The sequence below is a fragment of the Ranitomeya imitator genome, chromosome 6 (assembly GCF_032444005.1).
Source record: "Ranitomeya imitator isolate aRanImi1 chromosome 6, aRanImi1.pri, whole genome shotgun sequence".
In the NCBI taxonomy this organism is placed as follows: Eukaryota; Metazoa; Chordata; class Amphibia; order Anura; family Dendrobatidae; genus Ranitomeya; species Ranitomeya imitator.
This window is the reverse complement of record NC_091287.1, coordinates 522,170,637-522,190,200: the sequence shown is the minus strand read 5'-3', so window position 1 is coordinate 522,190,200 and position 19,564 is coordinate 522,170,637.

The window sequence follows — 19,564 nt, the reverse complement described above, 5'->3', positions numbered from 1 at the left end:
TGATTGGCCGTGCGGCCGCCCATGTGACCGCTCGCGCGGCCAATCACAAGCCGCGACGTCACCGCGACGTCACCGAAGGTCCTGGAAGGGCTGATTCTTAGGAAGGAAGGCTGCTGGAAAGAAGCAGGGCGCGTCCGAGGGTGAGTAACATAGTAACATAGTTAGTAAGGCCGAAAAAAGACATTTGTCCATCCAGTTCAGCCTATATTCCATCAAAATAAATCCCCAGATCTACGTCCTTCTACAGAACCTTGTATGATACAATATTGTATAATTGTATGATACAATATTGTTCTGCTCCAGGAAGACATCCAAGCCTCTCTTGAACCCCTCGACTGAGTACGCCATCACCACCTCCTCAGGCAAGCAATTCCAGATTCTCACTGCTCTAACAGTAAAGAATCCTCTTCTATGTTGGTGGAAAAACCTTCTCTCCTCCAGACGCAAAGAATGCCCCCTTGTGCCCGTCACCTTCCTTGGTATAAACAGATCCTCAGCGAGATATTTGTATTGTCCCCTTATATACTTATACATGGTTATTAGATTGCCCCTCAGTCGTCTTTTTTCTAGACTAAATAATCCTAATTTCGCTAATCTATCTGGGTATTGTAGTTCTCCCATCCCCTTTATTAATTTTGTTGCCCTCCTTTGTACTCTCTCTAGTTCCATTATATCCTTCCTGAGCACCGGTGCCCAAAACTGGACACAGTACTCCATGTGCGGTCTAACTAGGGATTTGTACAGAGGCAGTATAATGCTCTCATCATGTGTATCCAGACCTCTTTTAATGCACCCCATGATCCTGTTTGCCTTGGCAGCTGCTGCCTGGCACTGGCTGCTCCAGGTAAGTTTATCATTAAAACACAAAGATGGCACCTGTAGCGCTCACACTTAAACAAAACCTGCAGCAGATAGTATCGCGGAACCACCCACCCGCAAAAAATAGATAAATCTAAAAAAAGAAAAAGAATATCTGCGCTGGGAAAAACACACACATTAGAGGACCATAAAAACTATTAAGAAAATACGTAAATCTCACAAAAAAACTGAAACCGTGTTGAAGGTAGGAATAAAATAAAACCGGCACCGCAAGCAATTGGGAAAACCACTCAGTACCGCCAAATTTATAAAAAACAAATAATAAACACTGTTGTGTCACTACCTGACAAAGTTGTCCGAGGAGGGTAAGGATAGATGCGATATGGTTAGTTGGAATATCCCAGTATAGAATAAAACAAAAGTCACTGCCTGATGGCAAATATGTAGGAAGCGGTGGAGCGGCTTGTTCCGATGTCCTTAGATACTTGCGGTGCCCGGAGAGAATCAGGTGAGACGAGTATCGCAGATGGTCCGATATGAATCACGATGGCAGGCACTGCCCCGGCCGGTGGCAGCGCTCGCCTACGTACAGAGTGGCGCGTCCGCGCTGCTAGATAGAGCCGTTTATCATTAACTAGGATCCCCAAGTCCTTCTCCCTGTCAGATTTACCCAGTGGTTTCCCGTTCAGTGTGTAATGGTGATATTGATTCCTTCTTCCCATGTGTATAACCTTACATTTATCATTGTTAAACCTCATCTGCCACCTTTCAGCCCAAGTTTCCAACTTATCCAGATCCATCTGTAGCAGAATACTATCTTCTCTTGTATTAACTGCTTTACATAGTTTTGTATCATCTGCAAATATCGATATTTTACTGTGTAAACCTTCTACCAGATCATTAATGAATATGTTGAAGATTATATACCTAATTGAAGAGTATATACCTAATAGGAATATACTCACCCTCGGACGCGCCCTGCTTCTTTCCGGCAGCCTTCCTTCCTAAGAATCAGCCCTTCTAGGACCTTCGGTGACGTCGCGGTGACGTCGCGGCTTGTGATTGGCCGCGCGAGCGGTCACATGGGCGGCCGCGCGGCCAATCACAAGCCGCGACGTCACCGCGACGTCACCGCAAGGTCCTGGAAGGCTGATTCTAAGGAAGGAAGGTTCCCGGTTAGTACCAGGGCGCGTCAGAGGGTAAGTATTGCGATATTTTTTATTTTAATTCTTTATTTTACACTAAAATATGGATCGCAGGGCCTGAAGGAGAGTTTCCGCTCCTTCAGACCCTGGGAACCATGGAAACTCAATGCACTGCATTGGGTTTCGAGTTTCGGCCGACCCCGACCCCGACTTTTTTATAGGATCGGCCGATTTCACTCGACCCGACTTTTGAAAAAGTCGGGTTTCGTGAAACCCGACCCGATCCTATAAAAGTAAAGGTCGCTCAACCCTAGTGCTGGGTGTTGCCAGTGGCCAACTAACTCCTATGGTGTCATCAACTCGAGTCATTTAAATCTGGCATGATGCCACTTGAGTATTCAGGTTGTTGGCGTCCAGCCAATACATCTCTCCATCATCCCATTTTCCAGCTCTGCTTTATCAGTCTTCAAGGTTCCTGCTCTGCTACACCAGTCATCATTGTTCCAGTACTGTTACCTCATCCACCACTACGAACAGAACTCCAGAACTGCTACATCAGGGAGTCGACCACTGCAAATACATTTCTGCTATTTTGCTCATCAGGGTTCCAGCACTGCTACATTAGCCACTGCTGCATCAATGCTGCTGTATCAATGTCCACTGTATCAGCTCTGCAGCTCACGGCAGTCATCACTATTCCATCTCTCCTACATCAGTCATTGCTGTCCCAGCTTTGCTACATCTGTCATCAGTGTTCCAGCTCTGCTACAACATTTTGGCATCTCCTCTTCAGTCGGTTTCTTTATCGATGCCACTTCTTTCATACAAACTCAATTATCCTGCTGTAGCGGCACCAGCTGTTTGTTTGGGTTAAGAACTGCTCAACCGGAACTGGAGCTTTGAGAATCCACCTCACCGTGTGACACTTAAAGAGGTCTTCCCATGAACAAAGTTCATTATAAATTAATAGATCTTGCACTAAAAATAAAAGTTCCACAATTGGATGTTTAAAAAAAAAAAGTTCCTGTGCCGAGATAATCTCTTACTGTGTAATGGCCGTGTGTGACCGTACAGGAACGTGCTCTGTACATACCGCAGCGCCTGGGCAGAGGAGGACGCAAAGAGTATACAGACATTACAGCACGGGATCACAGCTGATTCTTTTTGTGAGTCATAACATTTCCTCGCCTGTTTTTAAACAATGTTTTATCTCAGCGTTACGTATACAAATTATATAGAAAGAATTACATTACGGTTTCACGGATACATTACGTTTTCATGTGGCTGACACAAAACTCTGTATAAACGTGGGAACCATATTCACGCTTCTCATTTTAATAGCTCCCTGGCAGTGCCCAGGTTATATACTGTACATATAAAATGTTTAAAATAATGTCCTCCTGAATGACAGGTTCCCCGCAATCATATAGGTAACTTGTCTATTATTTTTTTCATTTTTTTTCTTCCGCATCTTGTCTGTTATGTCAATCAATGAGACTGAAGCCTAATAATTGTATAATTAAAAGTTCTGCAACTTTCTAAGGCCGGCGTCACACACAGCGTAAAACAATACGGTCCGTATATTACGGCCGTAATACGCTGAAAAGTCCCCAAAATAGTGGTCCGTAGCTCCTCTGTAGGCAGGGTGTGTCAGCGTTTTTTGCGCATGGCATCCTCCGTATGTAATCCGTATGGCATCCGTACTGCGTGTTTTTCTCGCAGGCTTGCAAAACCAACATACCGCTATAGAAGGGATCCATGTGTCACCAAAAAAATATATATATATACTGTCTCTCTCTCTCTCTCTATATATATATGTCAGTAGACACATATATATATATATATATATTAATATTTCTTCCAGCGCGAGATAGCTTTAAAGCCGATAATTCAATTACCGGCTTTTGCTTTCTCCTTCCTAAACCCGACATGATATGAGACCTGGTTTACATACAGTAAACCATCTCATATCCCCCTTTTTTTTGCATATTCCACACTACTAATGTTAGTAGTGTGTATATGCAAAATTTGGCCGTTCTATCTACTAAATTAAAGGGTTAAATGGCGGAAAAAATTGGCGTGGGCTCCCGCGCAATTTTCTCCGCCAGAGTAGTAAAGCCAGTAACTGAGGGCAGATATTATTAGCCTGGAGAGGGTCCACGGTTATTGCCCCCCCCTGGCTAAAAACATCTGCCCCCAGCCACCCCAGAAAAGGCACATCTGGAAGATGCGCCTATTCTGGCACTTGGCCACTCTCTTCCCATTCCCGTGTAGCGGTGGGATATGGGGTAATGAAGGGTTAATGCCACCTTGCTATTGTAAGGTGACATTAAGCCAAATTAATAATGGAGAGGCGTCAATTATGACACCTATCCATTATTAATCCAATACTAGTAAAGGGTTAAAAAATACACAAACACATTATTAAAAATAATTTTAATGAAATAAAAACAAAGGTTGTTGTAATATTTTATTCAACGCCCAATCCAATCACTGAAGACCCTCGTTCTGTAACAAAAAAACATAATAAACCAACAATATCCTTACCTTCCACAGATCTGTAAGGTCCCACGATGTAAATCCATCTGAAGGGGTTAAAATATTTTGCAGCGAGGAGCTTTGCTAATGCAACGTTGTTCGTGGCTGCAAAACCCCGGGGAATGAAGGTAAAGTAGGTCAATGACCTATATTTACCTTAATTTGCGGTGAGGCGCCCTCTGCTGGTTCTTCCTAGATCGTGGGAACTTTCCTAGAAAGCTCCCAGGCTCGAGTTCATATGAGGACAACCAGCAGAGGGCGCCTCACCGCAAATGAAGGTAAATATAGGTCATTGACCTACTTTACCTTCATTCCCCGGGGTTTTGCAGCAAGGAGCAGCGCTGCATTAGCAGAGCTCCTTGCTGCAAAATATTTTAACCCCTTCAGATGGATTTACATCGTTGGACTTTACAGATCTGTGGAAGGTAAGGATATTGTTGGTTTATTATGTTTTTTTTGTTACAGAACGAGGGTCTTCAGTGATTGGATTGGGCGTTGAATAAAATATTACAACAACCTTTGTTTTTATTTCATTAAAATAATTTTTAATAATGTGTTTGTGTATTTTTTAACCCTTTACTAGTATTGGATTAATAATGGATAGGTGTCATAATTAACGCCTCTCCATTATTAATTTGGCTTAATGTCACCTTACAATAGCAAGGTGGCATTAACCCTTCATTTCCCCATATCCCACCGCTACACGGGAATGGTAAGAGAGTGGCCAAGTGCCAGAATAGGCGCATCTTCCAGATGTGCCTTTTCTGGGGTGGCTGGGGGCAGATGTTTTTAGCCAGGGGGGGGGCAATAACCGTGGACCCTCTCCAGGCTATTAATATCTGCCCTCAGTCACTGGCTTTACTACTCTGGCGGAGAAAATTGCGCGGGAGCCCACGCCAATTTTTTCCGCCATTTAACCCTTTAATTTAGTAGATAGAACGGCCAAATTTTGCATATACACACTACTAACATTAGTAGTGTGGAATATGCAAAAAAAAAGGTGATATGAGATGGTTTACTGTATGTAAACCATGTCCCATATCATGTCGGGTTTAGGAAGGAGATAGCAAAAGCCGGTAATTGAACTACCGGCTTTAAAGCTATCTCGCGCTGGAAGAAATATTAATATATATACAGTTAGGTCCATATATATTTGGACAGAGACAACATTTTTCTGATTTTGGTTATAGACATTGCCACAATGAATTAAAAAAACAACAATTCAGATGCAGTTGAAGGTCAGACTTTCAGCTTTCATTTGAGGGTATCCACATTAAAATTGGATGAAGGGTTTAGGAGTTTCAGCTTTTTAACATGTGCCACCCTGTTTTTAAAAGGACCAAAAGTAATAGGACAGATTAAATAATTGTAAATAAAATGTTCATTTTTAGTACTTCGTTGAAAACCCTTTGTTGGCAATGACTGCCTGAAGTCTTGAACTCATGGACATCACCAGACGCTGTGTTTCCTCCTTTTTGATGCTCTGCCGAGCCTTCACTGCGGTGGTTTTCAGTTGCTGTTTGTTTGTGGCCTTTCTGTCTGAAGTTTAGTCTTTAACAAGTGAAATGCATGCTCAATTGGGTTGAGATCAGGTGACTGACTTGGCCATTCAAGAATATTCCACTTCTTTGCTTTAATAAACTCCTGGGTTGCTTTGGCTTTATGTTTTGGGTCATTGTCCATCTGTTGTATGAAACGACGACCAATCAGTTTGGCTGCATTTGGCTGGATCTGAGCACACAGTATGTCTCTGAATACCTCAGAATTCATTCGGCTGCTCCTGTCCTGTGTCACATCATCAATAAACACTAGTGACCCAGTGCCACTGGCAGCCATGCATGCCCAAGCCATCACACTGCCTCCACCGTGTTTTACAGATGATGTGGTATGCTTTGGATCATGAGCTGTACCATGCCTTCGCCATACTTTTTTCTTTCCATCATTCTGTTAGACGTTGATCTTGGTTTCATCTGTCCAAAGAATGTTCTTCCAGAACTGTGCTGGCTTTTTTAGATGTTTTTTAGCAAAGTCCAGTCTAGCCTTTTTATTCTTGATGCTTATGAGTGGCTTGCACCGTGCAGTGAACCCTCTGTATTTACTTTCATGCAGTCTTCTCTTTATGGTAGATTTGGATATTGATACGCCGACCTCCTGGAGAGTGTTGTTCACTTGGTTGGCTGTTGTGAAGGTGTTTCTCTTCACCGTGGAGATTATTCTGCGATCATCCACCACTGTTGTCTTCTGTGGGCGCCCAGGTCTTTTTGCATTGATGAGTTCACCAGTGCTTTCTTTCTTTCTCAGGATGTACCAAACTGTAGATTTTGCCACTCCTAATATTGTAGCAATTTCTCAGATGGGTTTTTTCTGTTTTCGCAGCTTTAGGATGGCTTGTTTCACCTGCATGGAGAGCTCCTTTGACTGCATGTTTACTTCACAGCAAAACCTTCCAAATGCAAGCACCACACCTCAAATCAACTCCAGGCCTTTTATCTGCTTAATTGAGAATGACATAACGAAGGGATTGCTCACACCTGTCCATGAAATAGCCTTGGAATCAATTGTCCAATTACTTTTGGTCCCTTTAAAAACAGGGTGGCATGTGTTAAGGAGCTGAAACTCCTAAACCCTTCATCCAAGTTTAATGTGGATACCCTCAAATGAAAGCTGAAAGTCTGAACTTCAACTGCATCTGAATTGTTTTGTTTAACATTCATTGTGGTAATGTCTATAACCAAAATTAGAAAAATGTTGTCTCTGTCCAAATATATATGGACCTAACTGTACATATACAGTTAGGGCCAGAAATATTTGGACAGTGACACAAGTTTTGTTATTTTAGCTGTTTACAAAAACATGTTCAGAAATACAATTATATATATAATATGGGCTGAAAGTGCACACTCCCAGCTGCAATATGATAGTTTCCACATCCAAATCGGAGAAAGGGTTTAGGAATCATAGCTCTGTAATGCATAGCGTCCTCTTTTTCAAGGGACCAAAAGTAATTGGACAATGGACTCTAAGGGCTGCAATTAACTCTGAAGGCGTCTCCCTCGTTAACCTGTAATCAATGAAGTAGTTAAAAGGTCAGGGGTGGATTCCAGGTGTGTGGTTTTGCATTTGGAAGCTGTTGCTGTGAGCAGACCACATGCGGTCAAAGGAACTCTCAATTGAGGTGAAGCAGAACATCCTGAGGCTGAAAAAAAGAAAAAATCCATCAGAGAGATAGCAGACATGCTTGGAGTAGCAAAATCAACAGTTGGGTACATTCTGAGAAAAAAGGAATTGACTGGTGAGCTTGGGAACTCAAAAAGGCCTGGGCGTCCACGGATGACAACAGTGGTGGATGATCGCCGCATACTTAATTTGGTGAAGAAGAACCCGTTCACAACATCAACTGAAGTCCAGAACACTCTCAGTGAAGTAGGTGTATCTGTCTCTAAGTCAACAGTAAAGAGAAGACTCCATGACAGTAAATACAAAGGGTTCACATCTAGATGCAAACCATTCATCAATACCAAAAATAGACAGGCCAGAGTTAAATTTGCAGAAAAACACCTCAAGAAGCCAGCTCAGTTCTGGAAAAGTATTCTATGGACAGATGAGACAAAGATCAACCTGTACCAGAATGATGGGAAGAAAAAAGTTTGGAGAAGAAAGGGAACGGCACATGATCCAAGGCACACCACATCCTCTGTAAAACATGGTGGAGGCAACGTGATGGCATGGGCATGCATGGCTTTCAATGGCACTGGGTCACTTGTGTGTATTGATGACATAAGAGCAGACAAGAGTAGCCGGATGAATTCTGAAGTGTACCGGGATATACTTTCAGCCCAGATTCAGCCAAATGCTGCAAAGTTGATTGGACGGCGCTTCATAGTACAGATGGACAATGACCCCAAGCATACAGCCAAAGCTACCCAGGAGTTCATGAGTGCCAAAAAGTGGCACATTCTGCAATGGCCAAGTCAATCTCCAGATCTAAACCCAATTGAGCATGCATTTCACTTGCTCAAATCCAGACTTAAGACGGAAAGACCCACAAACAAGCAAGACCCGAAGGCTGCGGCTGTAAAGGCCTGGCAAAGCATTAAGAAGGAGGAAACCCAGCGTTTGGTGATGTCCATGGGTTCCAGACTTAAGGCAGTGATTGCCTCCAAAGGATTTGCAACAAAATATTGAAAATAAAAATATTTTGTTTGGGTTATGTTTATTTGTCCAATTACTTTTGACCTCCTAAAATGTGGAGTGTTTGTAAAGAAATGTGTACAATTCCTACATTTTCTATCAGATATTTTTGTTCAACCCTTCAAATTAAACGTTACAATCTGCACTTGAATTCTGTTGTAGAGGTTTCATTTCAAATATATATATATATATATATATATATATATATATATATACCTATTCTATGTGTACACATTTATTCTATCTATTCTATTGTAAGCTGTCAGTGTGATTTTACTGTACACCGCACTGAATTGCCGGCTTTTCTCTCTAACACCGCTGCGTATTTCTGGCAAGTCACACTGCTGGTCCGTGTGTAATCCGTATTTTTCAGGCTTCCATAGACTTTCATTGGCGTATTTCTTGCGCAGTACGGTGACAAACGCAGCATGCTGCGATTTTCTACGGCCGTAGAAAGCCGTATAATACGGATCAGTAAAATACGGCAGATAGGAGCAGGGGCATAGAGAATAATTGTGCCGTTTGTTTTGCGAGTTTTACGGACGTATTTTCTGCGCTCATACGTCCGTAAAACTCACAAGTGTGACGGCGGCCTCATATGCTTTGTTTTTCAATATCTCAACATTATCAAGAACTCTGCTTGCCGTCACTCAAGGAGAATCATTCTGTTTTCTCACGGGCAGCGATTCCCAAACATTTTTGCCATTACTGTGACCAAAAAAAGTAGCCCTATACCCTATCCATACTGTAAAAGTGACATCTGGTTGTTGCTGCCTTTTCGGGAAGCCATAACTAGGAACACATGGGTTTATACTGAACCCTGCTTGAGAAACACTGGTCTAGAGAATCCACTACGAGCGAAATCACTCTCTGCCCTGATTGTGTGCAAACTGTAAAGCGCTGCGGAATATGTTACCGCTATATAAAAATAAAGATTATTATTATATGTATCAGTCTGGTGTTCAGTCTGGATCTTCTAGACGAGACACAATTTTTTCCACTTGTCTGCTAGGAATAATATTAGATCTGGGTTTTTCATAGTATTTTTTTAGCCTTCGGAGATAAACATTTTTTGTATACACAGGCAACAAGTAGAGAGATCTTGAAAATGGAAAAATATTGAAACACAAGGTGTATATGAATATTGCAAATTATCAAAGTCATTAACTTTTATTTGCAATTAAACCACTTTAAAGATAGATCCAATTCTGAGTTCCTTCAACCATTAGGAACTGGCATACAGTGTACAATGTATACATACATACAGTGGGGCAAAAAAGTATTTAGTCAGTCAGCAATAGTGCAAGTTCCACCACTTAAAAAGATGAGAGGCGTCTGTAATTTACATCATAGGTAGACCTCAACTATGGGAGACAAACTGAGACAAAAAAAATCCAGAAAATCACATTGTCTGTTTTTTTAACATTTTTTTTTGCATATTATGGTGGAAAATAAGTATTTGGTCAGAAACAAACAATCAAGATTTCTGGCTCTCATAGACCTGTAACTTCTTCTTTAAGAGTCTCCTCTTTCCTCCACTCATTACCTGTAGTAATGGCACCTGTTTAAACTTCTTATCATCTGTGCACACCCTCAAACAGTCTGACTCCAAACTCCACTATGGTGAAGACCAAAGAGCTGTCAAAGGACACCAGAAACAAAATTGTAGCCCTGCACCAGGCTGGGAAGACTGAATCTGCAATAGCCAACCAGCTTGGAGTGAATAAATCAACAGTGGGAGCAATAATTAGAAAATGGAAGACATACAAGACCACTGATAATCTCCCTCGATCTGGGGCTCCACGCAAAATCCCACCCCGTGGGGTCAGAATGATCACAAGAACGGTGAGCAAAAATCCCAGAACCACGCGGGGGGACCTAGTGAATGAACTGCAGAGAGCTGGGACCAATGTAACAAGGCCTACCATAAGTAACACACTACGCCACCATGGACTCAGATCCTGCAGTGCCAGACGTGTCCCACTGCTTAAGCCAGTACATGTCCGGGCCCGTCTGAAGTTTGCTAGAGAGCATTTGGATGATCCAGAGGAGTTTTGGGAGAATGTCCTTTGGTCTGATGAAACCAAACTGGAACTGTTTGGTAGAAACACAACTTGTCGTGTTTGGAGGAAAAAGAATACTGAGTTGCATCCATCAAACACCATACCTACTGTAAAGCATGGTGGTGGAAACATCATGCTTTGGGGCTGTTTCTCTGCAAAGGGGCCAGGACGACTGATCCGGGTACATGAAAGAATGAATGGGGCCATGTATCGTGAGATTTTGAGTGCAAACCTCCTTCCATCAGCAAGGGCATTTAAGATGAACCGTGGCTGGGTCTTTCAACATGACAATGATCCAAAGCACACCGCCAGGGCAACGAAGGAGTGGCTTCGTAAGAAGCCTTTCAAGGTCCTGGAGTGGCCTAGCCAGTCTCCAGATCTCAACCCTATAGAAAACCTTTGGAGGGAGTTGAAAGTCCGTGTTGCCAAGCGAAAAGCCAAAAACATCACTGCTCTACAGGAGATCTGCATGGAGGAATGGGCCAACATACCAACAACAGTGTGTGGCAACCTTGTGAAGACTTACAGAAAACGTTTGACCTCTGTCATTGCCAACAAAGGATATATTACAAAGTATTGATATGAAATTTTGTTTCTGACCAAATACTTATTTTCCACCATAATATGCAAATAAAATGTTAAAAAAACAGACAATGTGATTTTCTGGATTTTTTTTTCTCAGTTTGTCTCCCATAGTTGAGGTCTACCTATGATGTAAATTACAGACACCTCTCATCTTTTTAAGTGGTGGAACTTGCACTATTGCTGACTGACTAAATACTTTTTTGCCCCACTGTACATACATACATATATATACAGTATATAGTGTGTGTATGTTTGTGTGTGTGCATAACTCTTTATTTTACAGCTTACGTTTAACATCACAGATACATATATCTGATATTTCGTTATATCTACAATGATAATTCCATGATTTATTAAACAATTTGATTGAATCGGTTCAGATTATGCCAGATTCGTTTGCATCGAAACATACTAATCAACTGTGATCCCGTGCTGTAACTTCTGTATAGTCTTTTGCGTCCTTCCCTGCCCAGGAGCGGTAATATGTGCAGACCATGAACTGGAGCAGCTCTGTATGGTCAGACACAGACATTACACAGTACACAGCAGGGGCACAAGGATAAGATTATCTCAGCACAGGAACATTTTTTGAAACACATTCAATTGTGGAAATTATTATTATTCCAAGATTTATTGATTAAAATATTGATTATAATTAACTTTGTTCATGGGAATTCCTCTGCCAGACCCATACCATGCCTGTGGCACACCCTCGTAATGTGCAGTGCATGTCAGGTCTCCTGATGCCTAATGAATGGGCATCCCAGTGTGTCATGATATGTACTTTTGCCCTGTCCTGTATTTGAATAATATGCCATTTGATGTATATAACTGTTCTCTGGTTTCTATTAGCTGTAATTTATGTATTTTCTTGGCTGGGAGTTCACCTGTAACAATGTCTCCTTCCCCCAATACTTGCAGCCCTAAAGGTACCGTCACACTAAGCGACGCTGCAGCGATACCGACAACGATCCGGATCGCTGCAGCGTCGCTGTTTGGTCGCTGGAGAGCTGTCACACAGACAGCTCTCCAGCGACCAACGATGCCGGTAACCAGGGTAAACATCGGGTAACTAAGCGCAGGGACGCGCTTAGTAACCCGATGTTTACCCTGGTTACCATCCTAAAAGTAAAAAAAAACAACCACTACATACTTACCTACCGCTGTCTGTCCTCCAGCGCTGTGCTCTGCTCTCCTCCTGTACTGGCTGTGTGAGCACAGCGGCCGGAAAGCAGAGCGGTGACGTCACCGCTCTGCTTTCCGGCTGCCCGACGCTCACAGCCAGTACAGGAGGAGAGCAGAGCACAGCGCTGGAGAACAGACGGCTGTAGGTACTTTACTTTTAGGATGGTAACCAGGGTAAACATCGGGTTACTAAGCGCGGCCCTGCGCTTAGTTACCCGATGTTTACCCTGGTTACCAGTGAAGACATCGCTGAATCGGTGCGGGGAGTCCAGCGACCAAATAAAGTTCTGGACTTTCTTCCCCGACCAGCGATATCACAGCAGGGGCCTGATCGCTGCTGCCTGTCACACTGGACGATATCGCTAGCGAGGACGCTGCAACGTCACGGATCGCTAGCGATATCGTCTAGTGTGACGGTACCTTAAGCTCTAATGTAATTAAGCTTTGTCAACATCACTAGTGGAGGAATAGCCATTCTTCCTCACAGCAGGTGGCTAGTCAAATGTACATATTACATAGACTGCCTGGAGCCCACCAGTCTAGAATCTTCTGGTGGACCCAACCATTGAATAGAAGGTGTAACCCCTACCCCTTCATGGGCGGATCCCAGGAGCTCAGACAATCCATTCTTATTTTGAGATCAGATGTGAGTTGATCCTTGAAGGAGAAGGAGTGGGGATTATTAGCTGAGGCAAGACCCCATGTCCATCTGTGACTGCGGAAGCGAACGGGGCGAGACTTGAGCTGAGGACATATCTCGTCGTTCGTGAGATTGTTTTGGGATCCCTTGGACTAATTGTGGACTATTGCTTTGATACCTGGCACAAGGATTATCGGGAGGTGCCCCGAACCTGTTCCACTGGACTAATTGTGGACTCTGTAGATCTACAGTGGGGCAAAAAAGTATTTAGTCAGTCAGCAATAGTGCAAGTTCCACCACTTAAAAAGATGAGAGGCGTCTGTAATTTACATCATAGGTAGACCTCAACTATAAGAGACAAACTGAGAAAAAAAAATCCAGAAAATCACATTGTCTGTTTTTTCAACATTTTATTTGCATATTATGGTGGAAAATAAGTATTTGGTCAGAAACAAAATTTCATCTCAATACTTTGTAATATATCCTTTGTTGGCAATGACAGAGGTCAAACGTTTTCTGTAAGTCTTCACAAGGTTGCCACACACTGTTGTTGGTATGTTGGCCCATTCCTCCATGCAGATCTCCTCTAGAGCAGTGATGTTTTTGGCTTTTTGCTTGGCAACACGGACTTTCAACTCCCTCCAAAGGTTTTCTATAGGGTTGAGATCTGGAGACTGGCTAGGCCACTCCAGGACCTTGAAATGCTTCTTGCGAAGCCACTCCTTCGTTGCCCTGGCGGTGTGCTTTGGATCATTGTCATGTTGAAAGACCCAGCCACGTTTCATCTTCAATGCCCTTGCTGATGGAAGGAGGTTTGCACTCAAAATCTCACGATACATGGCCCCATTCATTCTTTCATGTACCCGGATCAGTCGTCCTGGCCCCTTTGCAGAGAAACAGCCCCAAAGCATGATGTTTCCACCACCATGCTTTACAGTAGGTATGGTGTTTGATGGATGCAACTGAGTATTCTTTTTCCTCCAAACACGACAAGTTGTGTTTCTACCAAACAGTTCCAGTTTGGTTTCATCAGACCATAGGACATTCTCCCAAAACTCCTCTGGATCATCCAAATGTTCTCTAGCAAACTTCAGACTGGCCCGGACATGTACTGGCTTAAGCAGTGGGACACATCTGGCACTGCAGGATCTGAGTCCATGGTGGCGTAGTGTGTTACTTATGGTAGGCCTTCTTACATTGGTACCAGCTCTCTGCATTTCATTCACTAGTTCCCCCCGCGTGGTTCTGGGATTTTTGCGCACCGTTCTTGTGATCATTCTGACCCCACGGGGTGGGATTTTGCGTGGAGCCCCAGATCGAGGGAGATTATCAGTGGTCTTGTATGTCTTCCATTTTCTAATTATTGCTCCCACTGTTGATTTCTTCACTCCAAGCTGGTTGGCTATTGCAGATTCAGTCTTCCCAGCCTGGTGCAGGGCTACAATTTTGTTTCTGGTGTCCTTTGACAGCTCTTTGGTCTTCACCATAGTGGAGTTTGGAGTCAGACTGTTTGAGGGTGTGCACAGGTGTCTTTTTATACTGATAACAAGTTTAAACAGGTGCCATTACTACAGGTAATGAGTGGAGGAAAGAGGAGACTCTTAAAGAAGAAGTTACAGGTCTGTGAGAGCCATAAATCTTGATTGTTTGTTTCTGACCAAATACTTATTTTCCACCATAATATGCAAATAAAATGATAAAAAAACAGACAATGTGATTTTCTGGATTTTTTTTTCTCAGTTTGTCTCCCATAGTTGAGGTCTACCTATGATGTAAATTACAGACGCCTCTCATCTTTTTAAGTGGTGGAACTTGCACTATTGCTGACTGACTAAATACTTTTTTGCCCCACTGTACCTGCATGTGTTGTTCCAGCGTTCTTGATAATAAATCTGTGGAATCATCCCTTGGCCTGTTGTCCCTTCTTGCTCTGCCGTACACCCCGTCACACAGTGTCACACACAAAAAATACTTTTCAGAAGAGCCGGTTTCCAAATTGTGCTTGGCAGATTTGCCAGCTTTTTTAGGGGTTCGCAAGATCTCCCCCTGTTCAGGAAGGATCCCAGAAGTTTGAAGAGAGTTGGCAAGCTTGCTGTTAGGAATGTAAAAATGACTTGTAAATCTCTTGTCCATCAAAACAGCACTCCAGTGCATTCTTAGGGTGTCATAAGAAAATAATGTGAAGGCTTTTGTGTATGCTGTGTGTATACTTCTTTTAAATGTGTGATTTCTGGGTTTCCTGCCTTGTTCATATCATTTTCTTCTTTGAAATTATGTTTATATTGCAGACTATATGTTTTATGATGCCTCTGGCTTCGCAAAATGTTCTATTTTGAGTCCTTTCTAATGACAGCCATGATTAGAAATATAGAACTGCTGCCCCCTGACTCACACAGCAATGTCTCAGTTTATTTTATGTGATGCAGCTTCAGCTTGTCTCATCTGCCTCCTGCTTGTAATATGTTTATACCTGTCTGCTCTTACAAGCAGGAGGCGGGAGACAGGCTTAAGGTACAACTCATAGGATACACTAATGATTCTCTACACAGATAGAACACACAAATAGTTTATGTCAGGGTGTTTCTTAACTGTAGTTAATCACTGTATTGACTAACATACTATATCACTCCTTATATAAGGCAAAATTTATATATTTAGCAGAATGGGGTTCATACAGAAAAACAAAGTGTGTGGAACTTTGTGGTGAGGGCAAATGGCTAAGGCATGCCATGAGGGATTTGATAGATGATGCTGTAATGCTGTGATTTACAGTCATATACTGGTTGTCAGACTGGAGATCACATATCACAGCTGCCCGTGATGAAAAAAATACAAAAAGTATGGATGCAGCTGTGCTGTTGAGAAACCAATTACACAGCTAGAATATTGCTGCAAAGTCAGGATTATATGTCCCAATTTTTTAAGTACTGCCTTGTGGATAAATCCATCGAAAAAATGCATATCTGTAGACAGAGCCTCACTCTCCAGACATGAACCTCATTGAAAACCTCTGGAATGTAATCAAGAGGAAGATGGATAGTCACAAGCCATCAAACAAAGAAGAACTGATTAAATGTTTGTGCCAGAAGCAGCGTGAAAGACTGGTGGAAAGCATGCCAAGACGCATGAAAGCTGTGATTAAAAATCATGGTTATTCCACAAAATATTGATTTCTGAACTCTTCCTGAGTTAAAATATTAGTATTGTTGTTTCTAAATGATCAAGAATTTGTTTTCTTTGCATTAATTGAGGTCTGAGGTCACTGTTTTTTTTTTAACTTTTGACCATTTCTCCGTTTTAGAAAAAAAATACAAAATTTATTGTTTGGAAATTTGGAGACATGTCAGAAGTTTATAGACTAAAAGAACAATTTACATTTTACTCAAAAACATACCTATGAAAAAAAAATTGGACAAACTGAGCATTTTGCAGTGGTCTCTTAATTTTTGCCAGAGCTGTATATATATATATATATATATATATATATATTGGATACGGTAAGTATTCATACCCTTTTAATTAATTTACACTCTGCACCCCATATTGACTGAAAAAAACAGAAATGTAGACATTTGTTATATATTTTTTATAAATTTAAGATATCTTATAAAAAAAGAAAAACTGAAATATCACATGGTCATAAGTATTTAGACCCTTTGCTCAGTATTGAGTAGAAGCACCTTTTGAGCTAGTACCGCCATGAGTCTTCTTGGGAATGACGCAACAAGTTGTTCACACCTGGATTTGGGGATCCTCTTCCATTCTTCCTTGCAGACCCTCTCCAGTTCCGTCAGGTTGGATGGTGAACGTTGGTGGACAGCCATTTTCAGGTCTCTCCAGAGATGCTCAATTGGGTTTAGGTCAGGGCTCTGGCTGGGCCAGTCAAGATTGTTCATAGAGTTGTTCTGAAACCACTCCTTTATTATTTTAGCTGTGTGCTTAGGGTCATTGTCTTGTTTGAAGGTGAACCTTCGGCCAAGTCTGAGGTCCATATCTCTCTACTTGGCTGCATTCATGTTTTCTCAAATTGCAACCAGTCGTCCTGTCCCTGCAGCTGAAAAACACCCCCCATTGCATGATGCTGCCACCACCATGTTTCACTGTTGGGATTGTATTGGGCATGTGATGAGCAGTACCTGATTTTCTCCACACATACCGCTTAGAATTATCATCAAAAATGTCTATCCTCATCTCATCAGACCAGATAATCTTATTTCTCACACCACAATTCTGTCTCTGAGCTCCTTGGCGAGTTCCTTTGAGCTCATGATTCTCATTTGGTCTGACATGCACTGTGAGCTGTGAGGTCTTATATAGACAGGTTTGCGCCTTTCAAAATCAAGTCCTATCAGTTAATTAAACACAGCTGGACTCCAATGAAGGAGTAGAAGCATCTTAGAATTAGCACCAAAAAGTTCTATCTTCATCTCATCAGACCAGAGAATCTTATTTCTCATAGTCTGGGAGCCTTCATGTGTTTTTTTAGCAAACTTTATGCGGGTTTCCATATGTCTTGCACTGAGGAGAGGCTTCCGTCAGGTCACTCTGCCATAAAGCCTGAAGACACAAAAGAGAATAGTAAAACCAAAAACACTCAGTTTGAAAAAATGTTGCAGTAATCCGCAAGTGCTAGTAAAAGATGTAAAAAACAGGGTATTTGGTTGATACGTTTTTTGCAAAAAATGTATACTAAGCTGCTCTACCAATCTTCACGGTATACCCTTATCAGAGCAGTCCTAACTAATGTATGCAATCCCTATCTGATGTATTTAAAAACCTGATCATCTGTATATAACCTGTGTGAACAGGGTTCAGAGAGGAAAAATCCATGTGTGCATACAGGGTAGAACAGCTTTTGTGCAGATAGCCCAAGAGGAGTGGTGGAACTCCCCAGTCTTGTAGACACAAGAGAACAATTATGGAAACAGGAACACATGGGCTACTTGCACAGTGAACAAGTCTGTATGATCATGTTCACACACCACCAAGAAACCTGAAGACACAAAAGAGAATAGTAAAACCAAAAACACTCAGTTTGAAAAAATGTTGCAGTAATCCGCAAGTGCTAGTAAAAGATGTAAAAAACAGGGTATTTGGTTGATACGTTTTTTGCAAAAAATGTATACTAAGCTGCTCTACCAATCTTCACGGTATACCCTTATCAGAGCAGTCCTAACTAATGTATGCAATCCCTATCTGATGTATTTAAAAACCTGATCATCTGTATATAACCTGTGTGAACAGGGTTCAGAGAGGAAAAATCCATGTGTGCATACAGGGTAGAACAGCTTTTGTGCAGATAGCCCAAGAGGAGTGGTGGAACTCCCCAGTCTTGTAGACACAAGAGAACAATTATGGAAACAGGAACACATGGGCTACTTGAACAGTGAACAAGTCTGTATGATCATGTTCACACACCACCAAGAAACCTGAAGACACAAAAGAGAATAGTAAAACCAAAAACACTCAGTTTGAAAAAATGTTGCAGTAATCCGCAAGTGCTAGTAAAAGATGTAAAAAACAGGGTATTTGGTTGATACGTTTTTTGCAAAAAATGTATACTAAGCTGCTCTACCAATCTTCACGGTATACCCTTATCAGAGCAGTCCTAACTAATGTATGCAATCCCTATCTGATGTATTTAAAAACCTGATCATCTGTATTTAACCTGTGTGAACAGGGTTCAGAGAGGAAAAATCCATGTGTGCATACAGGGTAGAACAGCTTTTGTGCAGATAGCCCAAGAGGAGTGGTGGAACTCCCCAGTCTTGTAGACACAAGAGAACAATTATGGAAACAGGAACACATGGGCTACTTGCACAGTGAACAAGTCTGTATGATCATGTTCACACACCACCAAGAAACCTGAAGACACAAAAGAGAATAGTAAAACCAAAAACACTCAGTTTGAAAAAATGTTGCAGTAATCCGCAAGTGCTAGTAAAAGATGTAAAAAACAGGGTATTTGGTTGATACGTTTTTTGCAAAAAATGTATACTAAGCTGCTCTACCAATCTTCACGGTATACCCTTATCAGAGCAGTCCTAACTAATGTATGCAATCCCTATCTGATCCTGTTTCCACTCTGCCATAAAGACCTGACTGGTGGAGGGCTGCAGTGATAGTTGACTTTGTGGAACTTTCTCCCTTCTCCCTACTGCATCTCTGGAGCTCAGCCACAGTGATCTTGGGGTTCTTCATTACCTCTCTCACCAAGGCTCTTCTCCCATGATTGCTCAGATTGGCTGGATGGCCAGGTCTAGGAAAACTTCTGTTGGTCCCAAACTTCTTCCACTTAAGTGTTATGGAGGCCACTGTGCTCTTAGGAACCTTGAGTACTGCAGAAATTCTGTTGTTACCTTGGCCAGATCTGTGCCTTGCCACAAGTCTGTCTTTGA